This window comes from Talpa occidentalis, unplaced genomic scaffold (assembly GCF_014898055.3).
Source record: "Talpa occidentalis isolate TD23 unplaced genomic scaffold, MPIMG_talOcc4v2.1 talOcc4.5, whole genome shotgun sequence".
In the NCBI taxonomy this organism is placed as follows: Eukaryota; Metazoa; Chordata; class Mammalia; order Eulipotyphla; family Talpidae; genus Talpa; species Talpa occidentalis.
The window spans coordinates 84,455,501-84,469,452 of NW_023604861.1; the positions used below are offsets into that span (position 1 = coordinate 84,455,501).

General features: G+C 45.6%; 2 pseudogenes; one reads left to right on the top strand and one right to left on the bottom strand.

Annotated features, from left to right (window-relative positions):
* Positions 1-852: 852 nt before the first annotated feature.
* LOC119258576 (40S ribosomal protein SA-like) lies at positions 853-1,737 on the bottom strand (annotated as a pseudogene).
* A 369-nt stretch (positions 1,738-2,106) lies between these two features.
* LOC119258577 (40S ribosomal protein S3a-like) lies at positions 2,107-11,180 on the top strand (annotated as a pseudogene).
* The last annotated feature ends 2,772 nt before the right edge of the window (positions 11,181-13,952 follow it).

The following is a 13,952-nucleotide window of genomic DNA, read 5'->3' on the forward strand; positions in this document are numbered from 1 at the left end:
GGGCTCCCCGTCGGGGCGGCTGGAGGAGGCAGCTCCCCGGCAGGGGAACAATGGGTGCCCCCTCCTTCCAGTGGCAGGAATTCCGCACGGTGTCCGGAATGGGCCTACACGCGGAGGGCCAACTCCGTCAAAACTGAGTTGCACCCAAAATCATGACAAGGAACGGAGGGAAAAAGGAGGGCGCAGGAAACTGCAGGACCTGAGCACGGGCCGAAGGACACGGAGCTGGCTGACGAGGGCGAGTAGCTGAGGAAGGGCCAGTGGCGGAAAGCCTGGCACAACTCCTCTGGCCCCTCCACCCCTCTGGATTCACCCTCCAGGCGGGCTCGAAAGCTCCCCTCTCCCTGCACCCCTAATTCTCTGTCCGCCTGGTGGAGGGGTTGGTGTAAAGGGCGAAGAGCCCTCTGCCAGGCACAGCTGAGGGCCTGAACCCACATAGCCAGAGGAAGAAGCCCCCAGTGCCCAGGGAACAGCACTGATGCTGTCAGCGCCCCCAAGACCTGGGGGAAGCAAGCCTTTGCCAGGCTTCCAGCAGCCCCAGAGGAGCTGTTGAGTCTTAAGCCAGATCTTCCAGGGATCCAGAGATTAAAAGGACAGTCTAAGGATCCTGGAAAACCTTCTCACAAGGTGCCCTGAGACACCCCCACACTGGCCTCTGCCAGGTCCCCAGCTAAAGCTCCTCCTGCCCTACCTTGCCCCTCCCCTCAATCTGTACTCCTACCTGTTCCTAAGCAGGCTGATCATCCTTTTCTTTTAAAAGAAACTGTTTCTTTTCCATCAGCCTTCTTTCCATTTTCTGCTTAAGGCTCTGAAAGGACAGCGTAAGAGGACTCAGTGGTTGTCCTTCCCCATTCAGTGGCCTGGCAGGGGAGCTGCAGACCAGTCTTCACCAGGGAACTGCTATAGGGCACAGAGGGCACTGCACCTTCAGACCAGTCTGCAGCCCCCTAGGGTGAGTAGCCATAAACTCAGGAGCTGGAGCTGTCCATTCACCCTGAAATTCCTCCGTGGTGGCAGCGGTTTCAGCAGCAGCCTGAGCTTCCTGTTCAGTCTCTTCAGGATTCTTGTAGAAGTAGAGGTCAGGCATGACCTCCCATGGGTGTTCACGGGAGATGGTGCCACACATGTGCAGAACTTCCTGGGACAGCATCCACCACGTGAGGCCCATTGGGTGTGCTCCCTTGTAATCGCAGGGATGACAATGTCCACACAGCACAGGAGAGGGTTTGTGTTTCATGAGCAATGGTGGGCAGCCTCTGTGAGAGGCTGGGGTCAGCCCTGGGGTCAGTAACCATCCCAAATCTTGGCTGCTAGAAAGCTGCCCGGATCTGGTTAGTGAAGGTTCCAAGTGACCAGCAATAAGAGTAGCTCTGGCAGCAGCAGCAAACTTCAGCAGCAGCTCACTGGCCAGTGTTTCTGGGTGACATGACACTGATAGCATCAGTGGCAACAGTGGCACTGGCTGCCAGCAGAGGCTTCTCCCACTTTCTCTTCAAATTCATGATGTAGATGCCACCACTTTTCCTTTTGCACATGGGCTGTTCCATTTGAAGGTCAAGTTTGGTGCCCCTTTAAGTGGATTCTTTCTGCAAGGAATTTGCGGACATCTTCCTCTCTCATCTGCAAGACTTCAAGTCTCTGGCCAGTGTCAAAGTTTCCCTTTAAGTTCCCATGGGAACCCAGAACAATGCCCTGGGAATCTCTTTCTGGGTACCATGGAAAAACCAGGATGATCATTCTTACAAACATGTCTTTACTCAGCTTCTCCAAGGGTCCACATCCTGCCCACCCACCTGGCACAGCCAGCCTCCAGGGCTTTTCAGCTCAGAGACTGAATAATTTTGCATCTGATTCCATCGCAGGATCCCTCTGAAGGACTCCTGAGCCTTCTCCCTTCTTCAAAGACAGGCTGTATGTTCTGGTGGAGCTGATAGGTTTGGCCTGAGATGGCATCTGCTCCCCGTGCCCACCTCCAGATGATGCTGGAGCTTGAAAGCCCAGTGGGCTGGTCTCCCAGGCACCTGTGCTCACTCTCTCAGGAGTGACAGTTCCCCTCCCAGTGCCTCACTCCGACTGGTTCCTGGGCATGGTGCCTCAACCCCCATCATGGTTCCCCAGGAGGAAAAAGCACTTTGCGGTTTGTTTGTGTGTATGTGTGTGTATTTTTAAATTTAATTTAATTATATATATATATATTTTACATCATTCTTCCTTTTATACAATGCATGCTTTCTCCTTTCAGGTGTAGTCCCTGCAAAATTCACCAGTGCACCATCACCATAGTCCCCTGTGTAAGATCACATTCCCTGCCCATTTGATCCCCTCCCTGGCCCTTCCCTGCAGAGTGTCTCTGACTAATAGTTGCCTCTTAATTTTGTTTTCTAATTTAATATAATTATTTTTTTCCTGGTCCCTTATTTGGTTCCCCTACATTCTTCCTATAACTGAAACCATCTGATATTGGAAAAAGCACTTTGTAATCAGCCCTCGTCTTGGAGCAGTTATAAAGGCTTTTCTTGTGCTAGTCACTTCTGAACTGAACAAACAGTGGCCCCCCCTGCCTTGGCCCTCCCTTCCTCTCCCCTAAGTTCTTTAATGAGCTGCTGGGATGTCCTGAAGGGCCATGGTTCCAAGAATTGGGGGGTTCCAAGAATTGGGGGGGGTTCAATCCTCACCTTGAGAGCCATGCATGGCTAACTCTACCAGGAATTTGCCCTCACACTGGACATGCTGACCAGGCACCACAGTCTGCTGAGGGCAATGCAGCTACATTGGCCTACATTAAAATGAACCTCTCTCATATTCCAGCAATTGTACAGAATCTCTCCTGAGGAGAACTTGTAGGGAGCACAGAGTCCACAGGATGCCTGTCACGAAGGGGACGGGAAGCCATGTTAAAGCCCATGGGTGGTGGGCTGGCCCCACCATTTGCAAGCTGTACAAGCAATGAAGTGGAGCTTATATACACTGACATGGTGAAGTGTGCAATATGGATTGAGAACTAAAGCAAGTTAACGAACAGTTTTACAGTTTGATTCAGTGAGTTTTGTAAAAATCATTACAATAAATAGATATGTTAGTATATGCATGGAATAAAGTAAACCTGGAAAATGCCGTTAACAGTGTGGTTACTTTGTTAGCGGTTATGGAGGGGCTTTCATTTTCTTCATAGTAATTTTAGTATTGTTTTATTTTTATGCCACACGTGTATATATTATTTTTGGAACCAGAAAAGAAACATCTATGAGCCCATCTTGTCAGGACAGAAGGGTGTTGCTCAGCAGCACACTTGGGCTGCGAAGGGTTGTGGTCTGGGGGCGCGGGAAGATGAGTCCCCCCACACACTGCTACTTCCCACGTGTGACTACGCAGGGGAAGGGTTGTTTTCCTTGTCCCCTTCCCCTGCGCCCCCAGAGTCGGGAAGGGAACAGAGGGGAAATGTAGTCTTTTTCGTTTTGACATTGGTGGGGTCACCTGCAACTGAGGCTACACTCTCCTGGCGGGGAGGGAATGCGTGTTCTCCTCTGAAATGAGGAAGCTTTGACTCCACCAGCGGGCACACAGCGACCCGTCTCACCTCCCAGAGCTTCAGAGTGTTCTGCATGCCAAGCTGATCCTAACTTGCAGGCTTCTGTGCAAGGAATCTCTTTGGAGGCTCAGCTGCCTCTCAGAGCCTTGGCCAGGACCGGCTGAGACTCCTGGCATCCCGAGCCCCATCACGCGGTCTGCGCGCGCCCCCTGCTGCCCGATGCGAGAAACGACAGCCTCTGTCGGCCTGGTCCCTAGGCCGTTGGTTTCCAGAAGCTGCACCCCTCCTAAAGGCGCTAAGTTCCAGCAGCTGGGGAGGGACGGCGCCCCGGGGGGGATAGAACTTGCAAAAGCAAAAATAGTGCCTCCATGAGTAGCGTCATGGCCCCTGAGCTTATCATCCTACTTCACAGAGAAACTAAGTGACTCTCCTACCTTACTTCATGAAACAAACCTGACAGAGCCCAGGTTTCCAAACAAGTCCCAACCTTCACAAACCGCCGGCTGAATGGAGGACCTAAATTCTGCAGCGCACTGTAAGAGGAGTGGACAATGAGATAGGAGGGTCTTGTCTCCCCAGAACCTAGAGCCCTGGAGCCCCAGACAGGGGCAGGACTATGAGACTCCCAAATCATTGACCTGTCCCTATCTCTTCTCACAGGTCCCCCATGCTATGAGAGTCAGACCATGCGATGTGCACCATATAGTAAACCACCCCAAGACTTTGTGGTTTAAATCAAAATAATAACTATTTTATTTGTTCACAAATCTGAGGTTCAAGAATTTGGGCAGTGCTCGGTTGGGAAGTCCTTCTGCTTCACATGGTTTCAGCAAGGCTCTCTTATGAGCTTGCAATCAGTTCTGGCTTCAAGGCATACAACCCATGCAGTTGCATGGGGCCCCACACTCCGAGAGACCCTGCAGCTGGTTTTAATACTCTACTGTTGCTAGCTTGAAATTCCTAATAGTTTTTGAACAATGGCCCCTGTGTTTGTATGTTATACTGGACCCACAGTTTATCTAGCTAGGCTGAGCTGCAATTAGATCGTGACTGGGGCTGGCACATCCAGGATAACTTCACTCACAAATGCAGGGTCTTGGCAGGTTCACCTGCTGTCTCATCCTCTGCATAGATCTTAGGCTTCTTCACAAAACATCTGGATGCCAATAGTGAGTATCCCAAGTGTCCAACAGAAAACTTCAGATCATATGGCCGAGGCTCAGACATTAGACAGTATTAGTTTCTCCACATTTTCCACATTCTATTGAACCAAACAAGTCATAGGGCTAGCTGAGATCCAAGAAGCCATTGGAACACAATGTCTGTGTTCCATCTACCCAACAGGCAAAGTTCCCCAGGGGAAAAGAGACAGACGTGCCTTCTGCTACTGCTTCTGCCCTCTCCCTACCTCTGCCGCACTCCCCAACTGGACCTAGTTGAACTGTTCTCATGTAGGGTCAGGGACCTGTTTTGCTCCTGAGAATGACTAGAGGAATAGCATTGGTCAGAGAGTCTGTGGGGTCTGTTGATCACTTAGTCTGTGGGGTCTGTTGATCACTCTACCAAGTGAGGTGAGGGTGGGGAAGAGTGGGTGAACAGAAAGCTCTACCCCCTCCCCTCTGACTCATGAGAACACAGAACGAGGAGTCTAAAGCACGTTTAGAGTTTTGCTACTCAAAATATGGTCCTTAGACCAGCAGAACTAGCATCACCTGGGAGCATGGGTAGAATCTAAGCATCCAACCCAGACCTGCTGAATTACTGGCGATTTAAACAGATCCCCAAGTGATTCACATGTACATTAAAGTTTAAGAAACAAGAGACTCTTGGGGCCTCCCTGGTGGCACAGGAGGTTGAGCACAGTGCTGTCCACAGCCTCTGCAGTGCCAGTTCGAAACCCGTCGGCCGTGGAGATACCCACATGGCATGGCAGACCTCTCCTGACTTGCCCACTGCTCCCCTCAGCAGTGTATTTCAGTTGGTCTTCTTGTTCTATTCCCCACTTTGTCTTTGGTGAATCCTCTCACCCTTCCATACATCTGGCCTGTACCCTGGTTCTTGTATAAATAAATCTTTAAAAAAAAAAAAAGACACTAGAACCCTGGTTCTCACATTGGCTGCACAGTGGAATCACCTCAGGAGGTTTTACAAGTTGGGATGCCAAAGCCACACTCCAGACCAATTGAATCACCAAGCCAGAAATGGGGCCTGACCTTAGGATTTTCCTCCTCACTAGGCAGATCGCCTGGTGAATATGCCAACCAAGTGCCTTTCTGACCCAGGACACCTGGCTGGGCAAACCCTACATGGTTCCTCTCTGGTAAACAGGTACCCAGGGCAGAGCTTTCAGTGGGGTCCAACCCTCCCCTTCCTCATCAGGAGCTTTTAGAGGTTGATTTTCCCAGATTATTCACTGGACCCTGGGGCTCTGAGTTGACCCATACTCTCCCTTCTCACGCCTACCCCTGTTTGAAGTCAGGACTCCAAGGGGCAACTCTCCATGCAAGTGTGAACAGCAAACAAATCAGTCTGGACATAAATAAGGGCACTTCCTAACAGGAACCTCAGTTTGGAGCTGAACAAATAGCAGCCAGAGGCCCTGCCCCACTCCCGGACCCCCAGCTGGCAGTAAGGTCCAGCCTCTGCACCTGGCTGGGATAATGAGGTTTCCCCTCAGCACCCCATCCATGTCAGTCCTCTCCCATCCTGCCCCCAACCTCTGGAGTCAACCTTCCCAGGCATAGTAGGGGGTAGCAAAATCTTGGTGATAACCCCAGAAGTCCCTATGGAAGAGTTTTAAAAAGATTACAAGGGGACAAGAAAAATTCTTGGCTAGTATTCAGGGTCTATGATAAATCCGACTTTTCCCTGTCCAGCACCATCTGGCATCAACACGGTACACGCACCCACACTCCGCTACCAACACCATCACCATCACCACCGTTATCATCTCTGTTTCCCTCTCCTCTAAGCACAAAAACCTCTTTCTCAGTTTCTCCTTTCTCCAACTTCTGCTTGCAAGACACTTGAAGAAGTCATATGTGTCATAACCCAGCTTTTTCTGTATCTTTCCATTCTAACAAGAACCCTGAGTTATTGAACTCTCAGACCAGACTCAAATGTCAATAAAGTTGAGAGGGGCTGAAGTCTTTCTTTTTAAAAAGTTCACCTTGGGGTCTCCCTGGTGGCACAGGGGTTAAGTCTCAGCACTATCAAGCTATTTCCAGCCACTACAGCACGAATTAGATCCTTGGCCAGGGAGCTAGCCCCACATGGTGCAGCAGACCTCTCCTGTCTCACACGCTGTCCCCCTCAGCAGTGTATTTCAGTTGTTCTGCGTGTTCTGCTCCCCACTCTGTCTCTAGTGAATCCTCTCACTCCCCACAACTCTGGCCTACACCCCAGTTCTTGTATGCCTAAATAAATTTTAAAAAATCTTTTTATAAAAAAAAAAGTTCACCTCTTCTATTGGAACTTCAGTAAGTTACATGTAGTTAAAACTAGTTAGTCCTTAAAAGAATTTATTCTCACAGACACTCTTCTACTACAACTTATTTCCTGTTTACCCCAAAGGAAAAATATCCCCCATCTCCCTCTAAGAGGTGTGGGCACAGAGGAGAAATCAATTTAACTGAATTTATTTTCAGGCATTTAAATGGAAACTCTCACTTTGGAATTTTGTGTCAGACCTGGGTTTGAATTCTGGATGTTTGCTAGCTATAAAACAAATCACTTAGCTCTCCAAGATCTGAAAAGTGGGAATAAGAACATGACTGTGGGGACTGACAAGAGAGAATAAATATACCCCGCACAGTGTCTGTGGTGTCACAGAGGTTTGGTGGGGGATCACTTGTCCCTTTCTTCAGAAACTGGAGGCATGGGGAGAAAGAGCATTCCATCCAGCAAATAGACATGTGCCTACCATGTGCACAGCACCGTGGTGGTGTGAGTGGTGAATAAAATGAAGAATGAGGTGTGACCTGGGTCTTGGGCTGTCAAGGGATATGAAATAGAATGAGGTAGAGCTCAGAGTCCTGGACCAAGTTTTGTCTTTTGAGCAAATAATTTCCCACTTAGTTGGGCCTCAATGTCCTTCCTTTTCAATGGAACAAATGGCTTTGACCAATTTGCAGCTAAGGTCCCAATCAGCTCTAAAGTGTCTACTGAGTAGAAAATGTGCCAGCCTCACTGCACTAAGATTGTCCGAATCCTCAACTTTCCTCTCTGATCATCCCTTCTTCTCTCTGTCTTTGTCTACCCCAGAAGTTGGAGACCCCAACTAGTCTACTAGCTAGCTCTTCTCTCTAGAAGCATTTTCTTTCTGCATGATCTTACCCACTCCCATGCCTTTGTAGGCTTTCCTCTCTTTGGAGGTGTCTACAGAGGAAAGCTTCCTCCAAGGAGCTGGATCTCTACAGTAATAATTAATCTCTGTGTTCATACTTCCATAGACTCTGTCTCTATAGTTTGACGCTTGCATTAGTGCATTGAGGATGAGTGTCTCTGTTCCTCCCTCCCCCACCATGAGATTGTGAGGAGCCAATGGGAGGAAATAGCATTCTTCACTACTTTGTAACACTCAAAACTCACCACATAAAATAGACCTCAAACAACTAGATGTTTGTTGACTTCTGCATAATTGAAGAGCATAGGATTTCAGAGAAAGTCTTAAAATCAGTACACATAGGAAAAAGTTAGGAAACTGCGAAGTTGCAAGGCACCACCTCTGTGTCCCTGTGCATTCCGGGTAAAGAGGAACAAACAACATTGTTTGCTCTTGGCCTGTCAGGTGCAAGGGGCTGCAGGGGGGCAGATGAGGGGAGGAGCAGGTGTGGGCTGGAGCTGAGACAGCCAGGCAGGGGAGGAGGTGTGGGGATCCCCATGTAGCCCTTAGGCCCTCTCATCCTGGGTTTAGCTTTGAGGCTTGATATGTGGGGGCCCTCCATCTCAACTCCAAAAGCCTGTTTATTCCCCATTTAGCACCTTTTCTGGGTGAAAAAGACTCTCTTTGGAAAGATAGGAGACAAAGAGGGTGTTTTTTTAAGAGACACTTTTGGCTCTCTGAGCAGCACTACTGCAATAGGCAGAAAGAAGTGCCTTACGAGAGGTGGCAAAAAGGGAGCCAAGAGGAAGTGGTTGATCCATTTTCTAAGAAAGATTGGTATGATGTGAAAGCACCAGCAAGGTTTAATTTGAGAACTATTGGGAAAATACAGAACTCAAGGAACCAAAATTGCATCTGATAGCCTCAAGTGTCATGTTTGTGAAGAGAGCCCTGCTGATCTATCTTGCAGAATGGTGAAGTTGCAACTAGAAAATTCAAACTAATTACTGAGGCTGTTCAGGGCAAAAGTTGCTGGGCTATCTTTCAGACATGGATAGTACCCGAGACAAAATATGCTCTATTCTTAAAAAATGGCCAACCACGGGCCTCCCCGGTGGCGCAGCAGTTGAGCGCTGGGTTGCGAAGCTGCCTGCAGCCTCTGGGTTCAATACCCGGCTGGCTGCTCCCTGGCCAACGGAGGAGGGTTCCACATGGCGCGCAGACCTCTCCTGCAGCCCGCTGCTCCCCTCAGCAGTGTACTTCGGTCCTTCTGCCTGCTCTGCTCCCCACTCTAGCTCTGGTGAATTCTCTCACCCTCCCGCACTTCTGACTGTACCCAGTGCTTGTATAAATAAATAAATCTTTAAAAAATTAACTTAAAAAATAATAATAAATAAAATAAAATAAAATAAATTTTAAAAATTAAAAAAAAAATTTTAAATAAATAAATAAATAAATAAATAAATGGCCAACCATGATAGATGTTCATGTTAATGTCAAGACTGCAAATGGTTCTTTGCTTTGTTATTCTAGGTTGGTTTTACTAAAAAAAACGCAAGTGAGATTCAGAAGACCTCTTATGTTCAGCACCAACAGATCCATCAAGTCTCAAAGAAGGCAATGGAAATCATGACCTAAGGTACAGACAAGTGACTTGAAAGAGGTGGTCAATAAACTGATCCCAGACAGCACTGGGAAAGATAGGGAAAAGGTCTGCCAATCTATTTACTTGCTCCATGACGTCTTTGTTAGAAAAGTAAAAATGCAAAAGAAGTCCAGGTTTGAATTGGGAAAATTCATGGCGCTTCATGGTAAAGGTAGAAGTTCTGGAAAAGCTATGGGGATGAGACAGGTGCTAAAGGTAAATGACCTGTTGGATATGTGGCACCAGTCTAAGATTCTATTTCAGATTTAGACATTCAAGGGTGGCAAACAAAATAGCTTATAAGAGAGAGAGACACTGCAAAAAAAGAGGGTACTAAGGCACAAAAGGGACAAGGACTTACGAGAGTCTGGGGAGAAAAGGCCACAAAGAGACTTCCCAATGCATCTTCCCCAACTTCCTAGATTTGCCGTGGCTCTGAAATTCCAACCACGTTTTAAAACTGAAGTGCCTACAGAAGTAAAAGTTCTGATTAACCAGCATTTGCTTGAACATAACAAATGTATTTTGGTGAGTTGTTGTTAAGTGCCCTGAATAACTTGGGGAAAGAAGGTGACACGTAAGGGGTTTAAATTCCTTTCCCAAGCTCTGTGTAAAGGACCTGAAAGTTTCTATGACTGTCCTATGGGACAGATTATGTTCCTAACATCACATGTCTCTTCTGTTAAGATTAGGTAGCTGGGGCCTCCCTGGTGGTGAAGGGGTTAAAGACAGCACTATCAAGCTATCGCCAGCCACTGCAACACAAGTTCGATCCCCGGCTGGCCAGGGAGGGAACACATGGCACAGCAGACCTCTCCTGTCTCGCCCACTGCTCCCCTCAGCAGTACTTTTGGTCAGTCTGCCTGTTCTGCTCCCCGCTCTGTCTCTGGTGAATCCTCTCACCCCCCGCACTTTTGACCTGTACCCCAGTTCTTGTGTGCATAAATAAATAAATCTTTAAAAAAATAGATTAGGTAGCTGACTGGAAAGCAGTGGGACTATGAAAGTGAGCATGGAGACATATAGGGGCAGATACCAAAGAACCTTGGGTTCCTAAGTTCTGCTGAATCTCCTTTTTCAGTAGAAATGGCCCTTCTACCCCTATCTAAGGAAACTAGTCTTCCCTTGCCTGAAAGATTTGGAATGGCCTTCCCTGCAGTAGTGATTGTGGTTTTTCTCCAGACCTACCTCCATCACCACTCATTGCTTACAGAATCAAATTCAAACAGGATCCAGAGGGTGAAGTACAAAGCATGATCCACAAGATGGTGTGATACACACCAAAAAATTACATGATTTTTGCTAAATTACATATCAATATAAACCTGGGGAAATGTATAGACATGAATCCTTCAGGTACGTTGATCACAGTGGAATAAATATAAAGTCAAATCAGGCTGAATTAACTTATTAGGATGCATTAAGCAGAGATTTCTGACTCAATGTGTGAATTTGAGTGGTTCTAACAGTTTGTTCAGTTGGTTGATTGAAATGTGGAAGCTGAAATATGAACTGTAGAAGAAATTATACAATGACTAAGGAAGACTGGAATGCCAGAGAAGATTTATCATGTAACATCTGTTTTACTTGCTCTCTAAATAGATACCCGGAAAGCCCCAGAGGACAGTCCTTTCAGCGAGCCCAAACACATTCAAGAGGAAAAATTCGACGATACCTTCTAAGAGCTCTATTGTGGCTATTTTCTGTAGGGAAGAAATGATGGAAGGAACTTATTCCATTGAGCCTGGCTCCTCTTATTTACAGGGGATGATGAGATTCTACATTAGCAGAAACCAATTGATGGTGCTTAGAGAGAAAGTAATGACCTCATAAACAATGTGGCCAAGGTGGGAGGGGTGGAATTCATGCATGGGATTAGTAATATCGATTCCCACTCACCAAAACCAATCTGGCCACAGCCATTGTTGAGTCTGCCAACAGCAGAGACTAACACTGAGGCCCCAGTTTGGAAATCAATTAGTCACCTGGTGGTGATGGGTTGGTTACATAGATAGGGGCTCTCTCTAGAATATCCAGTTACTGTGATATAGATTTGCCTTCCCTGCCTGCAATGCTGCTGCCAAAATCACCATCTGTGAACTTATAGAATGACTTATTTACAGTTATGGCATCCCACACAGCATTGCTTTTGACCAAAAACAATTTACTGTTTTCTTTTTTCAATAAATGAAGAGCTACTGTAGGTTTCAGCCAAATTCACTGGTCTTACTACATTCCTCATCACCCTAAAGTAGCTAGCCAGTAAAATGGCCTTTTGGAATTATGGCACCAGCTGGGTAGCAACACCTTGCAGGACTTGGGTAGTGTCCCTAGTCAGGATGTGCTCTAAATCAGCAACTGACTCATGGTGCTGTGTCTCCCCAAACTGTGTCTCCCTGTGAGGAAGCAGAGGGTAGAAACACTACTCCCCTCAATATAACACATAGTACTTCCCTAACAAAAGTGTCTCTATCTCTGAAAACTTAGGCACTGCTAATCTAGAGGTATTTCAAAGAGAGAATTATTTCCTAGAGAACACAACAGTGGTTCCATTGAACTGGAAGTTGAGGCTGTCCCTGGCTACTTTGGGCTTCTCTTGCCTTCTCTTGCCAGTGAATCAACAAGCAAAGAGGATTATTGCATCCTCTGGGGTGACTAGTTCTGACTACCAAGGGATAGCATCTTAGTATTCCCATCTCCTGTGATTAAAATTAATAGCAAAACCATCACAACTCAATATAGGAAGGAGTGCCAATGGCTCAGACCAGGAGCAACGGTCACCCCAATAGTCAGGGAATATGAAATAGGGAGTGGAAGAGCATTATAAATACCAGCTAAACAGCACAACTGGTTACAGAAAAGATGGCTGAAACTTTTCTCCTTACTTCAATGTAAATATTTTTTATCTTAAACCAAAATATCCACACACCCCCATTCCTCTACTGTCTAAGATTTTAACATCATTTGACAGTAATTAAATCATAGGAATGCCACAGGAGAAGCATGACTCAGCTAGAAGAGAAATGAACATCTCTTAACAATGAATAATGATACTGTAGTGTGAATTCTTCTCTATTTGGACTTTTTTAATGGTTTCTGCTTACTATTCTTTTTAAAATTTCGGTTCATCTCCTTTTCTATCTTAAGGAGAACTGATAAAATTTTCCACATAAAACCTGTGTCCTTGAAAAAATTCTTTGTGGATATGAAGCTGTTCCTTTAATCTTTGTCTTTACATTTTCAATATACATTCTTAACTATTATTTTTGCCTACCAATAAATAAAATTCGTCAATATTTTTAATCCTTCTCCTTAACAGGCCCATTACTTTTTAATATTTTCAACCTTATTATTACTGTTTGAAGTTTAAGTTTTCTTAATTTAATAAAGATTACTTTTGACAATTAACCTAACAAAATTTCATCAATAGATTAATCAACCCCAATGATGATTATTTTTCCTGCACCTCCTGAGTTCTTTTCTCCTTTTCAGTAGTTTTCTTAGTAAAGAAGGGTCTTTGAGGAGCAAACTCTCTTGACCTTTGTATGTTTGAAAATATTTTCATCTTTACCTCTCTCTTGAATGATAGTTGAAATGGATATAAAATTCTAGGTGGACAATTATTATCTCTCAAAACTTTGTAGATGCTGACACATTGACTTTTCCCCTACTTTTTTATTGTGGTAAAATAGAGTTACCATCTTAACCATTTTTAAGTGTACAGTTTAGTGGTATTAAATATACTCATCCTCATAATTATGTTCATATTGTAAAATTAAAACTCTGTACCCATTCAACAAAAACTCCCCATTTTCCTTTACCCCAGTCCCTGGCAACCACCATTAATTTTTTATATGGTGTTAGGTAAATATCCAATTTCATTTTTTGCATGTGCCTATTTAGTGTCCCCAGTTTCATTTATTAAAAAGAATGTCCTTTCTTCATTGAATGACTTGGCATCCTCATCAAAATTATTTGAACATAAATGTAAGGGTTTATTTCTGAACTCTCTATTACATGGTCTATGTCTGTCTTTATGCCTGTTTTGATTATTTTAGCTTTGAAGTGAATTTTGAAATCAGGAATTGTGACTTCTCTAGTTTTGTTCTTCAAGATTATTTTGGCTATTTGGGTCCCTTGAGATTCCATATGAATTTTATGGTAGGTTTGTCTGGTTTTGGAAAAAAAAAAGGTCACTGGGATTTTGATAGAAATTGCTTGAATCCTATATGGCTTTGGGTAGTATTGACACCATATTAAGTCTTCCAATTTATAAACATGTGACATGTTTCCATTTATTTATGTCTCCTTTAATTTCCTTTCGGCAATATTTTTTAAAAGATTTATTTATTTAGGGCCTCCCCAGTGGCACAACGGTTGAGCGCTGGGCTGCGAAGTTGCCCACAGTCTCTGCAGCGCCGGTTCGATCCCCAGCTGCAGGCGAGGTTCCCACA